This window comes from Coregonus clupeaformis, chromosome 20 (genome assembly GCF_020615455.1).
Source record: "Coregonus clupeaformis isolate EN_2021a chromosome 20, ASM2061545v1, whole genome shotgun sequence".
In the NCBI taxonomy this organism is placed as follows: Eukaryota; Metazoa; Chordata; class Actinopteri; order Salmoniformes; family Salmonidae; genus Coregonus; species Coregonus clupeaformis.
The window spans coordinates 48,082,717-48,100,449 of record NC_059211.1 but is presented as its reverse complement, the minus strand read 5'-3'; positions in this window follow the sequence as shown (position 1 = coordinate 48,100,449).

Sequence of the window (17,733 nt, the reverse complement as noted above, 5' to 3'; positions counted from 1 at the left end):
CACCACTGGAAATCCATGGTTGGCAGAATGTTTGTAAACTAAGTCTACAAATTAAAAACATAAAATAACGCCACTAAGTGTACAAATTAAAAACATAAGATAACGCCACACTGCAGGTCGCAACAGAGACGCTGCTAGCCGCTATTTTCTTAGTTACGTTCATGGTTACGTCACGTATGACGAAAGCGCGTAAGTGCAAGCCCACAGACACCCATAGAGATTGTATTGAAAGCTTTGAAATTTGAAAAAAATAGATTTTACATGACAGGCTATGAGAGACTTCTGGGCGATTTTCAACCTGACTGAAATCGCCCCAAAAACGGGCGGGGCCATTTGAAGCACGACTTTAGCCTGATTTGACATTTAGTGGCAGTCAGATCAGATTAGAACACTGATAACTACTGTTGCCGTGATATAATTGATTAGAAAAAAAATCCCTTCCTTTTCCCGTTTGGCAGTGCGTCGCCCATATCGCCCTATTGAACAGGCCGTCCCTGCCTCTGCCTATCCCTGTTCTCTCCTCTCTGCACAGGCTACACAAACGCCTCACACCTCGTGGCTGCTGCCTCTCTAACCTGGTGGTCCCTGCACGCACCCCACACCTGGAGTTCCAGGTCTCAGGCAGCCTCTGGAACTGCCGTTCTGCTGCCAACAAAGCTGACTTCATCCCAGCCTATGCTAACCTCCAGTCCCTCGACTTCCTGGCGCTGACGGAAACATGGATTACCACTGAAAACACTGCTACTCCTACTGCTCTCTCCTCGTCTGACCATGTGTTCTCGCATACCCCGAGAGCATCTGGTCAGAGGGGTGGTGGCACAGGAATCCTCATCTCTCCCAAGTGGACATTCTCAATTTTTCCCCTAACCCATCTGTCTATCTCCTCATTTGAATTCCATGCTGTCACAGTCACTAGCCCATTTAAGCTTAATATCCTTGTCATCTATCGCCCTCCAGGTTCCCTTGGAGAGTTCATCAATGAGCTTGACGCCTTGATAAGTTCCTTTCCTGAGGATGGCTCACCCCTCACAGTTTTGGGGGATTTCAACCTCCCTATGTCCACATTTGACTCATTTCTCTCTGCCTCCTTCTTTCCACTCCTCTCCTCTTTTGACCTCACCCTCTCACCGTCCCCCCTACTCACAAGGCAGGCAATACGCTTGACCTCATCTTTACTAGATGCTGCTCTTCTACTAATCTCACTGCAACTCCCCTCCATGTCTCCGACCACTACTTTGTTTCCTTTTCTCTCTCGCTCTCCTCCAACACTACTCACTCTGCCCCTACACAGATGGTAATGCGCCGCCGCAACCTTCGCTCTCTCTCTCCCACTACTCTCTCCTCTTCCATCCTATCATCTCTTCCCTCTGCTCAATCCTTCTCCCTCCAATCTCCTGATTCTGCCTCCTCAACCCTCCTCTCCTCCCTTTCTGCATCCTTTGACTCTCTGTGTCCCCTATCCTCCCGGCCGGCTCGGTCCTCCCCTCCAGCTCCGTGGCTTGATGACTCATTGCGAGCTCACAGAACAGAGCTCCGGGCAGCGGAGCGGAAATGGAAGAAAACTAAACTCCCTGCCGACCTGGCATCTTTTCCTCCCTCCTCTCTACATTTTCTTCATCTGTTTCTGCTGCTAAGGCCACTTTCTACCACTCTAAATTCCAAGCATCTGCCTCTAACCCTAGGAAGCTCTTTGCCACATTTTCCTCCCTGCTGAATCCTCCCCCCTCCTCTCTCTCTGTGGATGACTTCGTCAACCACTTTGAAAAGAAGGTTGACGACATCCGATCCTCGTTTGTTAAGTCTAATGACACTGCTGGTCCTACTCACACTGCCCTACCCTATGCTTTGACTTCTTTCTCCCCTCTCTCTCCAGATAAAATCCTGCGACTTGTGACTGCAGGCCGCCCAACAACCTGCCCGCTTGACCCCATCCCCTCCTCTCTTCTCCAGACCATCTCCGGTGACCTTCTCCCCTACCTCACCTCGCTGATCAACTCATCCTTGACCGCTGGCCATGTCCCTTCCGTCTTCAAGAGAGCGAGAGTTGCTCCCCTTCTCAAAAAACCAACACTCGATCCCACTGATGTCAACAACTACAGACCAGTATCCCTTCTTTCTTTTCTTTCCAAAACTATTGAGCGTGCCGTCTTTAGCCAACTCTCTTGCTATCTCTCTCAGAATGACCTTCTTGATCCAAACCAGTCAGGTTTCAGGACTGGTCATTCAACTGAGACTGCTCTTCTCTGTGTCACGGAGGCTCTCCGCACTGCTAAAGCTAACTCTCTCTCCTCTGCTCTTGTCCTTCTAGACCTGTCTGCTGCCTTTGATACTGTGAACCATTAGATCCTCCTCTCCACCCTCTCCGAGCTGGGCATCTCCGGCGCGGCTCACTCCTGGATTGCGTCCTACCTGACCGGTCGCTCCTACCAAGTGGCGTGGTGAGAAGCTGTCTCCGCACCACGTGCTCTCACCACTGGTGTCCCCCAGGGCTCAGTTCTAGGCCCTCTCCTTTTCTCCCTATACACCAAGTCACTTGGCTCTGTCATATCCTCACATGGCCTCTCCTATCATTGCTACGCTGACGATACACAACTAATCTTCTCCTTTCCCCCTTCTGATAACCAGGTGGCGAATCGCATCTCTGCATGTCTGGCAGACATATCAGTATGGATGACGGATCACCACCTCAAGCTGAACCCTGGCAAGACGGAGCTGCTCTTCCTCCCGGGGAAGGACTGCCCGTTCCATGATCTCGCCATCACGGTTGACAACTCCGTTGTGTCCTCCTCCCAGAGTGCGAAGAGCCTTGGCGTGACCCTGGACAACACCCCTATCGTTCTCCGCTAACATCAAGGCGGTGACCCGCTCCTGCAGGTTCATGCTCTACAACATTCGGAGAGTACGACCCTGCCTTACACAGGAAGCGGCACAGGTCCTAATCCAGGCACTTGTCATCTCCCGTCTGGATTACTGCAACTCGCTGTTGGCTGGCCTCCCTGCCTGTGCCATTAAACCCCTACAACTCATCCAGAATGCCGCAGCCCGTCTGGTGTTCAACCTTCCCAAGTTCTCTCACGTCACCCCCCTCCTCCGTACACTCCACTGGCTTCCAGTTGAAGCTCGCATCCGTTACAAGACCATGGTGCTTGCCTATGGAGCAGTGAGGGGAACGGCACCTCTATACCTTCGGGCTCTGATCAGTCCCTACACCCAAACGAGGGCATTGCGTTCATCCACCTCTGGCCTGCTGGCTCCCCTTCCTCTGCGGAAGCATAGTTCCCGCTCAGCCCAGTCAAAACTGTTCGCTGCTCTGGCACCCCAATGGTGGAACAAGCTCCCTCACGACGCCAGGACAGCGGAGTCACTCACCACCTTCCGGAGACATTTGAAACCCCACCTCTTTAAGGAATACCTGGGATAGGATAAAGTAATCCTTCTACCCCCCAAAAAAAAAAAAAAATTTGTAAAGTGGTTATCCCACTGGCTATAGGGTGAATGTACCAATTTGTGAGTCGCTCTGGATAAGAGCGTCTGCTAAATGACGTAAATGTGCCCTTGAGCAAGGCACTTAACCCTAATTGCTCCTGTAAGTCGCTCTGGATAAGAGCGTCTGCTAAATGACTAAAATGTAAATGTAAAATGTAAAATGTGAATAATTGACCCCAATGCCCTGTAAAACAACACATTTCACTGCACCTATGTGACAATAAAAACCTATTTAACTCCCTGCATAATGGTCAGTTGAGCTGTGTGCAGTGCACCAAGCATAAAGTCAAACGGGAGCAATGAAAATAGAATGATTGAATAGGCCTAAGAAATTTCAAGAAAAAGGCTTGTGCCTGGCTGATGCTTCTTTCAATAATAAATTTGCACCATTTGTGGTTAAGGTTAAGAAGACCTATCATGTTTCAAGTTTTAATGTCACATACACATGTACAGTGAAATGCCTTTCTTGCAAGCTCTAAACCCAACAATGCAGTAATCAATAACAATATAATACTAAAAATAACATAAAGTAGAACAAAAACACAAGAAAGTAAGTAAGCATACTATATACAGGGTCAGTCAGTTCCAGTACCATACTTACAATGTGCAGGCTACTGGAGTGATAGAGGTACATACGTATAGGGGTAAGGACTAGGCCACAACCGACTGAGGAGGAGGTAATGTAAATGTAATTCAGTAATTATCTGTACAGTTAACAGTATTTATTACAGTATGATATGAATTCAATGCACCCCAAAACAGTCCAGTAACTGGTTTGCAATGTAGTAGGTGCATAGTAGGACAGAGAAATATTGTTACAGTGATCCACCCATTCTGTATTTTAACTTAGATTTACACTTTGAATCGTCTCCAGATGTGCAACAGGACTTTAGCTCCAGTGATGACATGAAACAACTACTCGATTTGCCTTCTTATGAAGGTAACCTTCATCTAAAATGTAATTTTCTGGTATTTCTGTTGGTATCTGTGTGTATCCTTCAAAAACAACAAATGTACTAGTAGTATCTCCTTGTGCAATTGAAGTCATTTCAGAAGATGATATGTATGCTTTGGATGATTTGCCACTTATTCCATGTAAAGTGTTCCTAAGATTTCAGCGTATTCAAATATGCAACTCTGAGCTGTTCTTGTCTATTGATGTTCTGTATTATTTCATGTTTGTATTTTGTGTGGACCCCAGCAAGAGTATCTTCTCCTTCAGCAACAGCTAATGGGGGTCCTAATAAAATACTAATACTAACTCAACAGTTATTATCTACCATAAAAAAAGATGTACTGTGTCTGTACAAATAGGTCTATCTTGAAATCATTGCTCCTTCATTGCAGAGCCATGTCAGGCCAGAGAGTCAAAGGAGGTGGTGGCGGACCATCCTGCCTCTCAAATCAAATCGTATTTGTCACATGCTTCCTAAACAACAGGTGTAGACCAATAGTGAAATGCTTACTTCCCAATAATGCAGAGACAAAGAAAATAGAGAAATAATAGAAAAGTAAAGCACCTCATAATAAAAGTAGAAATAAATACACAATATGAAATGATAACTTGGTTATATAAGGGGGGGGGGTACCATTACCGAGTTGATGTGCAGGGGTACAAGGTAATTGAGGTAGATATGTACAGTACATATAACTAGGAATAATAATAAACAGTAGCAGCGTATGTGATGAGTCAAAAAGGGGTCAATGCAGATAGTCTGGGTAGCTATTTGGTTAACTATTTAACTAACTATGTAGCAGTCTTATGGCTTGGTGGTGGAAGCTCTTCAGGTTCCTGATGGTTCCAGACTTGGTGCATCGGTACCGCTTGCCGTGCGGTAGCAGAGAGAACAGTCTATGATTTGGATGGCTGGAGTCTTCGACCATTTTTAGGGCCTTCCTCTGACATCGCCTGGTATAGAGGTCCTGGATGGCTGGGAGCTCGACCCCAGTAATGTACTGGGCCGTACGCACTACCGTCTGTAGTGTCTTGTGGTCGGATGCCAAGCAGTTGCTATACCAAGTGGTGATGCTGCCAGTCAATATGCTCTCAGTGGTGCAGCTGTAGAACTTTCTGAGGGCCCATACCAAATCTTTTCATCCTCCTGAGGGGGAAGAGGCATTGTCCTGCCCTCTTCATGACTGTGTTGGTGTGTGTGTAGACCATGATAAATCCTTAGTGATGTGGACACCGAGGAGCTTGAAGCTGGCAACCCGCTCCACTACAGCCCTGTCGATGTGAATGGGGGTGTGTTCGGCCCTCCGTTTCCTGTAGTCCACGATCAGCTCCTTTGTCTTTCTGACATTGAAGGAGAGATTGTTGTCCTGGCACCACACTGCCAGGTCTCTCAACTCCTCCCTATAGGCTGTCTCATCGTCGTCAGTGATCAGGTCTACCACCATCGTGTCGTCGGCAAACTTAATGACAGTGTTGGAGTCGTGCGCGGCCACGCAGTCTTGAGTGAACAGTACATGATGGGTACATGATGGGACTAAGAATGCACCCCTGAGGGGTCCCCATGTTGAGGATCAGCATGGAGGATGTATTGTTGCCTACCCTCACCACCTGGGGGTGGCTCGTCAGGAAGTCCAGGATCCAGTTGCAGAGGGAGGTGTCCAGTCCCAGGGTCTTTAGCTTAGTGATGAGCTTGGAGAGCACTATGGTGTTGAACACTGAGCTGTAGTCAGTTAACACCATTTTCACATAGGTGTTCCACTTGTCCAGGTGGGAAAGGGCAGTGTGGAGTGCAATAGAGATTGCATCATCTGTGGATCTGTTGGGGCGGTATGCGAATTGGAGTGGGTTTAGGGTGTCTGAGATGATGGTGTTAATGTGAGCCATGACCAGCCTTTCAAAGCATTTCATGGCTACACATGTGAGTGCTACGGGGCAATAGTAATTTAGAGAGGTTACCTTGGCGTTCTTGGACACAGGGACTATGGTGGTCTGCTTGAAACATGTAGGTATTACAGACTGGGTCAGGGAGAGGTTGAAAATGTCAGTGAAGACACTTGCCAGCTGGTCAGCGCATGCTCTGAGTACGCATCCTGGTAATCCATCTGGCCCTGCGGCATTGTGAATGTTGACCTGTTTAAAGGTCTTACTCACATCGGCTAAGGAGAGTGTGATCACACAGTCATCCGGAACAGCTGGTGCTCTCATGCATGGTTCAGTGTTGCCTGTCTCGAAGCGAGCATAGGCTCGTCAGGTAGGCTCGCGTCACTGGGCAGCTCGCGACTGGGTTTCCCTTTGTAGTTTGCAAGCCCTGCCACATCCGATGAGCATCAGAGCCAGTGTAGTGGGATTCGATCTTAGTCCTGTATTGACGCTTTGCCTGTTTGATGGTTCATCGGAGGGCGTAGCAGGATTTTCTATAAGTGTCCGGCTTAGTGTCGCACTCCTTGAAAGCTGCAGCTCATGCCTTTAGCTCAGTGCGGATGTTGCCTGTAATCCATGGCCTCTGGTTGGGATATGTACGTATGGTCACTGTGGGGATGCCGTCATCGATGCACTTATTAATGAAGCCGGTGACTGATGTGGTAAACTCCTCAATGCCATCAGATGAATCCCTGAACATATTCCAGTCTGTGCTATAGAAACAGTCCTGTAGCTTAGCATCCGCTTCATTGCACCACTTCCGTTTTAAGCGCCGTACTGGTACTTCCTGTTTGAGTTTTTGTTTGTAAACAGGAATAAGGAGGATAGAGTTATGGCCAGATTAGCTAAATACAGGGCGAGGGAGAGCTTTGTATGCATTTCTGTGTGTGGAGTAAAGGTGATCTAGAGTTTTTTCGCCTCTAGTTGCACAGGTGACATGCTGGTAGAAATGAGGTAAAACAGATTTCAGTTTCCCTGTATTAAAATCATCGGCCATTAGGAGCGCCGCCTCTGAATGTTTGCTTATGGCCCTATACAGCTTGTTGAGTGCCGTCTTAATGCCAGCATCGGTTTGTGGTGGTAAATAGACAGCTACAAAAAATATAGATGAAAACTCTCTTGGTAAATAGTATGGTCTACAGCTTATCATGAGGTATTCTAACTCAGGCGAGCAGAATCTTGAGACTTCCTTAATATTAGAGATTGTGCACCAGTGTTTTTAATAAAGAGACACACACCTACCCCTTGAGCTTACCCGACGCTGCCGTTCTGTCTGTCCGATGCATTAAAAAAAACAGCTTGATGTATATTATCCATGTCCTTGTTCAGCCACGACTCAGAGAAACATAGGATATTACAGTTCTTCAGGTCCCGTTGATAGGATAGTCTTGAATGGCGCTCATCCAGTTTGTCCTCCAGTGATTGTACGTTTCCCAATATAATGGAGGGTAGAGGCGGTTTATGTACTCGCCGATGTAGCTTCGTCAGGGTGCCCGCACGTTGGCCTCTCTTACGCCGCCTTTTTCTTTTCCGAGTCTTGTGATTATGGCCTGGTCCGGGGTGAGCAGGACAGTATGTCCTAAGCCTAGGACTCGACTTCATCCAAATCAAGGTTAGTAATCGCTGTTCTGATGTCCAGAAGCTCTTTTCGGTCATAGGAAACGATGGCAACGATGTACAAAAAAAGTTACTATCACCGCAAAAAACCCCACACAAAATAGCAGAATTGGTCAGGAGCCCGTAAAATGGCTGCTATCCATTGCAGCAACACTCCTGTTCCCTCCTGTCAAAGTGCTGGGGACAAGGCTGCCTCCTGTGCTCATAGCCAGAAAGTACAGGAGATAAATGATGAGGGTGGTAAAATCTCTTCTAAGACTGTCAAGACATCCCTCAAGAAACTGGTGAGGTTTTATCTTCTAGATGTACAGTAGTGAGTGAATAAATAAATCAAATGTATTTATAAAGCCCTTTTTATATCAGCAGATGTCACAAAGTGCTTATACAGAAACCCAGCCTAAAACCCCAAAAGAGCAAGCAATGCAGATGTAGAAGCATGGTGGCTAGGAAAAACTCCCTAGAAAGGCAGGAACCTAGGAAGATAAGAGTAACCAGACTCTGAGGGTTGACCAGTCCTCTTCTGGCTGTGCCGGGTGGAGATTATAAGAGTACATGGCCATTAAAGCCAGATCATTCTTCAAGATGTTCAAACGTTCATAGATGACCAGCAGGGTCCAATAATAATCACAGTGGTTGTAGAGGGTGTAACAGGTCAGCACCTCAGGAGTAAATGTCAGTTGGTTTTTCATAGCCAAGCATTCAGAGGTCGAGACAGCAGGTGCAGTAGAGAGGGAAAGAGAGAGGGAGGGAGGGAGAGATAGAGAGAGAGGGAGAGGGAGAGGGAGAGAGATGGTTGAGAACAGCAGTTCCGGGACAAAGTAGCACGTCCAGTGAACAGGTCAGGGTTCCATAGCCAAAGGCAAAGCAGCAGAAACTGGATCAGCAGCACGAGCAGGTGGACTGGGGACAGGGACAGACAGGAGTCATCAGGCCAGATAGTCCTGAGGCATAGTCCTAGGGCTCAGGTCTTCTGGGAGGGAAGAGAGAGAGAGAGAGAGAGAGAGAGAGAGAGAGAGAGAGAGAGAGAGAGAGAGAGAGAGAGAGAGAGAGAGAGAGAGAGAGAGAGAGAGAGAGAGAGAGAGAGAGAGAGAGAGAGAGAGATGGGAGAATTAAAGGGAGCATACTTAAGTTCACACAGGACACCAGATAAGACAGGAGAAGTACACCAAATAGGACAGACTGACTCTAGCCTCCCGGCGCGTAGACTATTGCAGCATAGATACTGGAGACTGAGACGGGGGGGGTCGGGGACACTGTGGCCCCGTCCGACGATACCCCCGTACAGGGCCAACCAGGCAAGATATAACCCCACTGTGCCAAAGCACAGCCCCCACACCACTAGAGGGATATCAACAGACCACCAACTTACTACCCTGAGACAAGGCTGAGTATAGCCCACGAAGATCTCAAAACCGGACAGGAAGACCATGTCAGTGATTCAACCCTCTCAAGTCGAGTATTGCTAAAAAATCCTGACACGATGTGACGCACCCCTCCTAACGACGGCATGGGAGAGCACTAGTTAGCCAGTGGCTCAGCCCCCGTAATAGGGTCAGTGGAGAGAGGGGAGCCGGCCAGGCAGAGAAAGCAAGGGCGGTTCGTCACTCCAGTGCATTGCCGTTCACCTTCGCACCCCTGGGCGAGACTAACTCAATCATAGGACCTACTGAAGAGATGAGTTTTCAGTAAAGACTTAAAGGTAGAGACCGAGTCTGCGTCTCTCACATGGATAGGCAGACCATAAAAATGTAGCTCTATAGGAGAAAGCCCTGCCTCCTTTTTGCTTAGAAATTCTAGGGACAATAAGGAGGCCTGCGTCTTGTGACCATAGCGTAAGGCAGGGTTCTTCAATTCCGGTCCTGGAGGGCCAAAACACTTCTGTTTTTTATTTCTACCTGGTAGTTAATTGCACTCACCTGGTGTCCCAGGTCTGAATTATCCCCTGATTAGAAGGAGAGGATGAAAAACAGAGGTGTTTCGGCCCTCCAGGACCGGAATTGAAGAACCCTGGCGTAAGGTAATATAAGGAACCTCTGTTTCATGTGATGTTGCTGCTTTAGGACTGGTGAGAAGCAGACAGAAGTCTGCCTCTATTGTTGAAGAGGTGCAAGAGAAGCCTGTCTCTATTGTTGAGGAGGTGCAGGAGAAGTCTGTCTCTATTGTGGAGGACGTGCAGGAGAAGTCTGTCTCTATTGTGGAGGATGTGCAGAAGAAGTGTATTCTCTATTGTTGAAGTCCAGGAGAAATCTGCCTCTTCCTTCTTCTCTGCCTTCTTTGACTCACTCAGCCACAGTGTGGAGAACAGGTCCACTAAGGGAGGCGACAAGACCCCTGGTCCCTTCCATCATGCAGGACACCGGTAAGAACCATCCTGCTGTTCTTAGTGTGAGTAAAGAGGCTCTTAGAATGGTCACATACATACAGTGCATTTGGAAGCTACTCAGACCCCTTGACTTTTTCCACATTTTGTTACGTTACAGCCTTATTCTAAAATGGATCAAATCAGTTTTTCCCCCTCACACAATACCCCATAATGACAAAGCAAAATCAGGTTTTAAAAAACCCTGAAATATCACATTTACATAACTATTCAGACCTTTTACTCAGTACTTTGTTGAAGCACCTTTGGCAGCGATTACAGCCTCGAGTCTTCTTGGGTATGACGCTACAAGCATGGTACACCTGTATTTGGGGAGTTTCTCACATTCTTCTCTGCAGATCCTCTCAAGCTCTGTCAGGTTAGATGGGGAGTGTCGCTGCACAGCTATTTTCAGGTCTTTCCAGAGATGTTCGATCGGGTTCAAGTCCGGGCTCTGGCTGGGCCACTCAAGGACATTCAGAGATTTGTCCCGAAGCCACTCCTGCATTGTCTTGCTGTGTGCTTAGGGTTTTTGTCCTGTGGGAATGTGAACGTTCGCCCCAGTCTGAGGTTCTGAGTGCTCTGGAGCAGGTTTTCATCAAGGATCTCTCTATACTTTGCTCCGTTCATCTTTCCCTCGATCCTGACTAGTCTCCCAGTCCCTGCCACTGACAAAACATCCCCACAGAATGATGCTGCCACCACCATGCTTCACTGTGGTGCCAGGTTTCCTCCAGACGTGACGCTTGGCATTCAGGCCAAAGAGTTCAATCTTGGTTTAATTAGACCAGAGAATCTTGTTTCTCATGGTCTGAGAGTCTTTAAGTGCCTTTTTGCAAACTCCAAGCGGGCTGTCATGTGGCTTTTACTGAGGAATGGCTTCCGTCTGGCCACTACCATAAAGTCCTGATTGGTGGAGTGCTGCAGAGATGGTTGTCCTTCTGGAAGGTTCTCCCATCGCCACACAGAACTCTGGAGCTCTGTCAAAGTGACCATCGGGTTCTTGGTCACCTCCCTGACCAAGGCCCTTCTCTCCCGATTGCTCAGTTTGGCCGGCGGCCAGCTCTAGGAAGAGTCTTGGTGGTTCCAAACTTCTTCCATTTAAGAATGATGGAGGTCACTGTGTTCTTGGTGACCTTCAATGCTGCAGAAATGTTTTGGTACCCTTCCCCAGATCTGTGCCTCGACACAATCCTGTCTCGGAGCTCTACAGACAATTCCTTCGACCTCATGGCTTGGTTTTTGCTCTGACAGGCACTGTCAACTGTGGGACCTTATATAGACAGGTGTGTGCCTTTCCAAATCATGTCTAATCAATTGCATTTACTACAGGTGGATTCCAATCAAGTTGTAGAAACATCTTAAGGATGATCGATGGAAACAGGATGCACCTGAGCTCAATTTCGAGTCTCATAGCAAAGGGTCTGAAAACGTATGTAAATGAGGTATTTCTGCTTTTTCTTTTTAATACATTTGCAAAAATGTCAAAAAACCTGTTTTCACTTTGTCAATATGGGGTATTGTGTGTAGACTGATGAGGGGGAAAAATAATTTCAGATCAATTTTAGAATAAGGTTGTAACATAACAAAATGTGGAAAAAGTCAAGGGGTCTGAATACTTTCCGAATGCACTGTATATGAGATACCTGCCCCAGGATGAGATACAGTTAGAGCAGTCTGCTTCCTCTATCACCAAGGAGATCCAAAAGCAACCTGCCTCCTCAGCATCATCCTTTCACAATACTGATGGCAAGGCTGCCTCCTCTGTCCAAAGCCAGAAAGCAGAGGGAAGTGACAAGTCTTCCCTCAATAAACAGGTAAGATTTAATCTACTACACTTACAGTGGGTGGACAAACATCAGTCTGATGAGGAGTCTCTTCAGAGTATTTCTATGGACATCCAGGAGCAGCCAACCAGTGTGCTCTTAGTGTGAGTAAAGATCCTACAAGACAGGCCCCAGCCGCCATATTAATGCTAGATACCTCTGTTTCATGTGATGTTGCTGCATCAGGAATCTGATGAGAAGTCTGCCTCTGTCCACAGTGTGGAGAACAGGCCCATGACAAGGCCCCCCAGTCCCTTCTATCCCTTAGGACATGGGTGAGAATACTTTTTATGATTGTTTTAATGTGATGTAAGATGCTCTATGAGTGGCCACATACTGATACTAAAATATCTATGTTTCATGTGGTGCCGCTTCCCCAGGATTAAATGCAGATAAATCGAGAACAGAATAATCTCTTGGCTTCTCTTATGCTGAAGGCGGACCAACTGGCCTCTGAACTGGCAGAGGAACACGTCAGGAGCCAGAAGCTAAAGTTAGACATTGAGGCTGCCTTTGATGAGCAGCAAGAAGCTCTGGAAGAGTGTGTTCATCTGTCTGCGGAGAGGCAGGCCATGGTGATAGAGCTACAAGAGTCTGCTTCATCCGCTAAAGCTCAAAGTGAACAGCTAAAATAGAGCCTCGAGAGAGAGAGATCTCTGAAAAGCGAGATCAGAGCTCCCAAGTGCAGGACCTGAGGGTTCAAGTGAAGGCCTTCCTGGAGGTCAATGCAGAAATGAGCCTGAGCGCTGTCAGAATGACCTCTAATCTATCAGAGGAAAAGATCAGGACACAGAAGCTCCAGGCTGTCCTTGAGGCTTACCTCGAGGCTGCCCTCTCCAAGCATTAGATTGTGCTGGAGGAGCGTCAAGAGACCAGAGCGGTCTGCAGTGACTTGGAGGAGGCTGTCGCCTCAAAGATGGTCAAGGCTGAAAAATGACATTAACAGTCTAGCCCTGAAAAAGAGCAAGCAAGAACAGAGTGACCTAACTTCCAGCCTGCAGGCTGAGAGCAGTCGCTGCCACCGCAGAGTTGTGGAAGGTGAGGCCATGGTCAAGACGCTGAAGTCCGCTTTGGACGCAGCGAAAGTCCACAGTGCCCAGCTGAGTGAGAGGCTCCAGACAGAGAGCTCAGCATTTGAGGCTCTGAAGTCGCAGCACCAAGCCCTGATGTTGCAGCACCAAGCCCTGGTGTCGCAGTACCAAACCCTCAGCACCAGCCACTGGAGGCCAATCACCAGGCGCTAGAGGGTGAGCATCAGGAGCTCCTCTCGGATCACCACAGCCTCCTCGCTGAATACCAGGAGCTAATCTCTGAACAGAAAACCATGATCTCTGAACATCAAACCCTCCTAGCACAGCCTGCAATCTAAGCTCCAGGATGTTGAGTTAGACTACCAGGGCCTCCAGACCAAGCTCCAGGACATTGAGGTAGACTACCAAGGCCTCCAAACCAAGCTCCAGACTCTGACCAGTGAGTACCGAGCCATGTAGACAAAGAGCAAGGCCTTGAAGTCGCCTTGAAGTGCAAGAGCCTCTACTCTGACCGCCATTTTCTGATCTCGATACACAAGGCTGTCCTCTTACAGCAGCAGCCACTCTGGTCAGAGCTTCAGGAGCTGCACCATAAGCTGCAGTGGCAGCAGCAGGAGCACTGCAAAGTAGCTGCAGCCCTCTCAGAGGACTACCATAACCTGGACAAAGTGCTGCAGATGATGAATGACCAGCTGACAGCTGACAGAGTGCTGGGTTAAATGCAGAACAGTGACATTGGTTTACAAGGACACTACGGGAGGATGCTGGGAGACAGGAGACTGTGCCAAAAATGATTATTTCCCCACTAAGGAAGAGGAGGAAAGGCATGCCAGGAAAGGGGCAGAGGCATCTTTGTTTCAGGGTACACTGTGGCTGCTGGACCACAGAGAGAAGAACAAAAAAACAGGCAGTCAAAGACATATGAACACTCGCAATAACTGTTCCAAAGACACTGGGCCAATGGAACCAGAACTGTCTGCCCCCAGTGAGGAATGGGAGGAAAGAAATGCCAGGATGAAGGTCAAGCTGTCCTTGCGCAAGTCTACTCTGTGGCTGCTGGAACACAAAGATAAGAACAAGAGAGCAGAGCGAAACAGATATGACCACCTGCAATAATTTATTTTAAATGAAGGATTGTTATTAAGTTGTGGTAAACAGCTTGGTTTACTTTGTATGAATGTTATTTTCCTTATGCACTGAGTTTACTGATACAATTATACAATTGTTGCTGCTAGTCAATTCCTGAGGATTTTCACAACTAGTCATCATTTTGTAGCAGAACATTCTTTTGAATTCAATAGTTAGGTTTGCATTTCATGTGCAGTTATTTATTGGACCAGCAGGTGCCCCCTTTGAGCTGTATTTTGATAAACCTGCTTTGAGACAGCGAACTTCTGTAACATTTGGCCCCTGTCATAAACACCCATGTTCCTTTTTGAATACACATCCCAAACTCAGAACTATTTTTGAAATTGCCACAGTACAGGAAGGTATCCCATGTGGAAATAAAAAAAATATATGGACACAAAGCTTGAAACTTGCCATATTCTACTCGATGCACGTGTTTTAATTGATTACACTTTTTTTCTATTTAAAAATATCTAAAAGTCTGAATAAACATGGTTTTTACAACCAAAGTGTTTGGGAATGTTTGTCAGGAAGTGTACTTAGTGTTTATTATAACTGAGTTCTATATTGAGAACTATATTGAGTTCATCATGTTGTGATAAACTACATGCAGTACTTTTGTAAAGCCTACACGAATTACATAGATTTAATAAACTAATTTTCCTCACACAGTAGTCACCTCTATTCGTATTGTACTGTGCAGTTGGTTGGGAACAACTTCCTTTAGTTATCATGATAACACTTTCATAAAGTAAATTGTCCCCAACTAACTGCACATTACAATACATGAGCCCATACAGACAAGACACCTTGCTTCTTGTGGGTCTAATGTGAGATTCAAAGTTGAGTTAGTTTGGGGAGAGAATCATTCAGGCACAGGATACCTTTTTAAACTACCCATTCCCTTGACTTGACGGATGAGTCTGATTTGTAGTCCTTGTGAGATGTTCCTTATCAAGGGGAACGCTGAAGCCCTCCTGATGGTGAATTACTGCAGGGATAAATACCGACCTCAGGGTCAGTGTTGCAGTAATGGTCACATGACTATCTTTGTGACTAGTCCACCATGCAGTTGTTATGGCTGTCTTTCCTTTGATATGACTTACCTACTCAACAAGTTTACAACAATTGCTGGTCACCCAACAAACTACAATCATTTTATACCAATCAGCCTCTCGGTATTGTACATCATTTTAGAAAGTAATATGTTGTTGGATTTTGGGTATGTTCATAAATGCTGTTGGGGCAGTGATGGTTGTTAAGTGATAAGTGTCAGCATAAACAGTTCTGAAAGAAGGCGCTTCCTGCCAAATAGTGAGTACTGTTGATCGTGACAGGGAGGGGTACTTCCTGCTTTGCTACTGTACTTCAGAGGGGATTAAGTTGATAGTGCCTTGTTGTTTACAGCCAGTGTCACACATAGTCCATATATTTCCTTTGTATTGGTTTGAAGCAATGAATTCAATACATTTTCCTTTTCTCTAAAGGCCAGGCTTCTGACATTTCACATATCACTTGACATTTGGCCCCAAATAAAAATGTTTGAGCAGAGTGCCCTGGGACTGTATAATTGCTCCTGTTTCTTGAGGGTGCTCCATCCAGGGAAGGGAATGTCATCAACTCCTTCAGAAGAGGATGCCAGCTTTATGCCACAGGAGTTCTTTTGAACTACTTTTGAGTTCACACAACAAATTAGGTCTTGAGAATGCAGTGGCTAGACAAGGGCATTGATTTTGTGTGCCCTCAGCCATTTATAGTTGGATGTATGCTTTGGGTCCAGGCATAAGATACACTTTTGGCCAATGTATCCGATTGCATGTTTTAATTTATAACTGATTGTTATGAGGACACCAAGGTTCGAAGAGACTTCAATCAGCCTAGTTCAGGGTTTCCCAAACTTGGTCCTGCCCCCCCGATTCAAATAATCAAAGCTTGATGATGAGTTGGCTATTTGAATCAGGTGTGTATTGCTAGTGCAAAAAACAAAATGTGCACCTAGGAGGGGGGCCCCAGGACCAAGTTTGGGAAACTCTGGCCTAGTTGATCAGTATAAGGTTTGGTTCACTTCAGATTGGAATTAGGTTCACAGCATGACTCAGTCACAAGGTAGTATTGGGACCACTGCGGTGGGATTGTGATATTGATAAGGGTCAATTATAGCGATATTCAGGGGTTGAATTTGACTTTTGAATTGGTGGAATTTAGCCCACAATTGGATGCTTTTATTCATCCCCCAGTTCTCACTTATATTACTTGCAACCCATTCCCAGTCTCTCTCTTGCTCTCAATAAGTCTGCACTGAGATACTGTACCAAGATCTGCATGCCTCCAAGGACACAATCAGAATAATTATTGGGATTGGTCAGGACTCATTGAAAGAGAGTGGAGACATCACATAGTACATTCATACAGTGGGGGAAAAAAGTATTTAGTCAGCCACCAATTGTGCAAGTTCTCCCACTTAAAAAGATGAGAGAGGCCTGTAATTTTCATCATAGGTACACGTCAACTATGACAGACAAAATGAGGGAAAAAAATCCAGAAAATCACATTGTAGGATTTTTAATGAATTTTATTTGCAAATTATGGTGGAAAATAAGTATTTGGTCAATAACAAAAGTTTCTCAATACTTTGTTATATACCCTTTGTTGGCAATGACACAGGTCAAACGTTTTCTGTAAGTCTTCACAAGGTTTTCACACACTGTTGCTGGTATTTTGGCCCATTCCTCCATGCAGATCTCCTCTAGAGCAGTGATGTTTTGGGGCTGTCGCTGGGCAACACGGACTTTCAACTCCCTCCAAAGATTTTCTATGGGGTTGAGATCTGGAGACTGGCTAGGCCACTCCAGGACCTTGAAATGCTTCTTACGAAGCCACTCCTTCGTTGCCCGGGCGGTGTGTTTGGGATCATTGTCATGCTGAAAGACCCAGCCACGTTTCATCTTCAATGCCCTTGCTGATGGAAGGAGGTTTTCACTCAAAATCTCACGATACATGGCCCCATTCATTCTTTCCTTTACACGGATCAGTCGTCCTGGTCCCTTTGCAGAAAAACAGCCCCAAAGCATGATGTTTCCACCCCCATGCTTCACAGTAGGTATGGTGTTCTTTGGATGCAGCTCAGCATTCTTTGTCCTCCAAACACGACTGAGTTGAGTTTTTACCAAAAAGTTCTATTTTGGTTTCATCTGACCATATGACATTCTCCCAATCCTCTTCTGGATCATCCAAATGCACTCTAGCAAACTTCAGACAGGCCTGGACATGTACTGGCTTAAGCAGGGGGACACTGCAGGATTTGAGTCCCTGGCGGCGTAGTGTGTTACTGATGGTAGGCTTTGTTACTTTGGTCCCAGCTCTCTGCAGGTCATTCACTAGGTCCCCCCGTGTGGTTCTGGGATTTTTGCT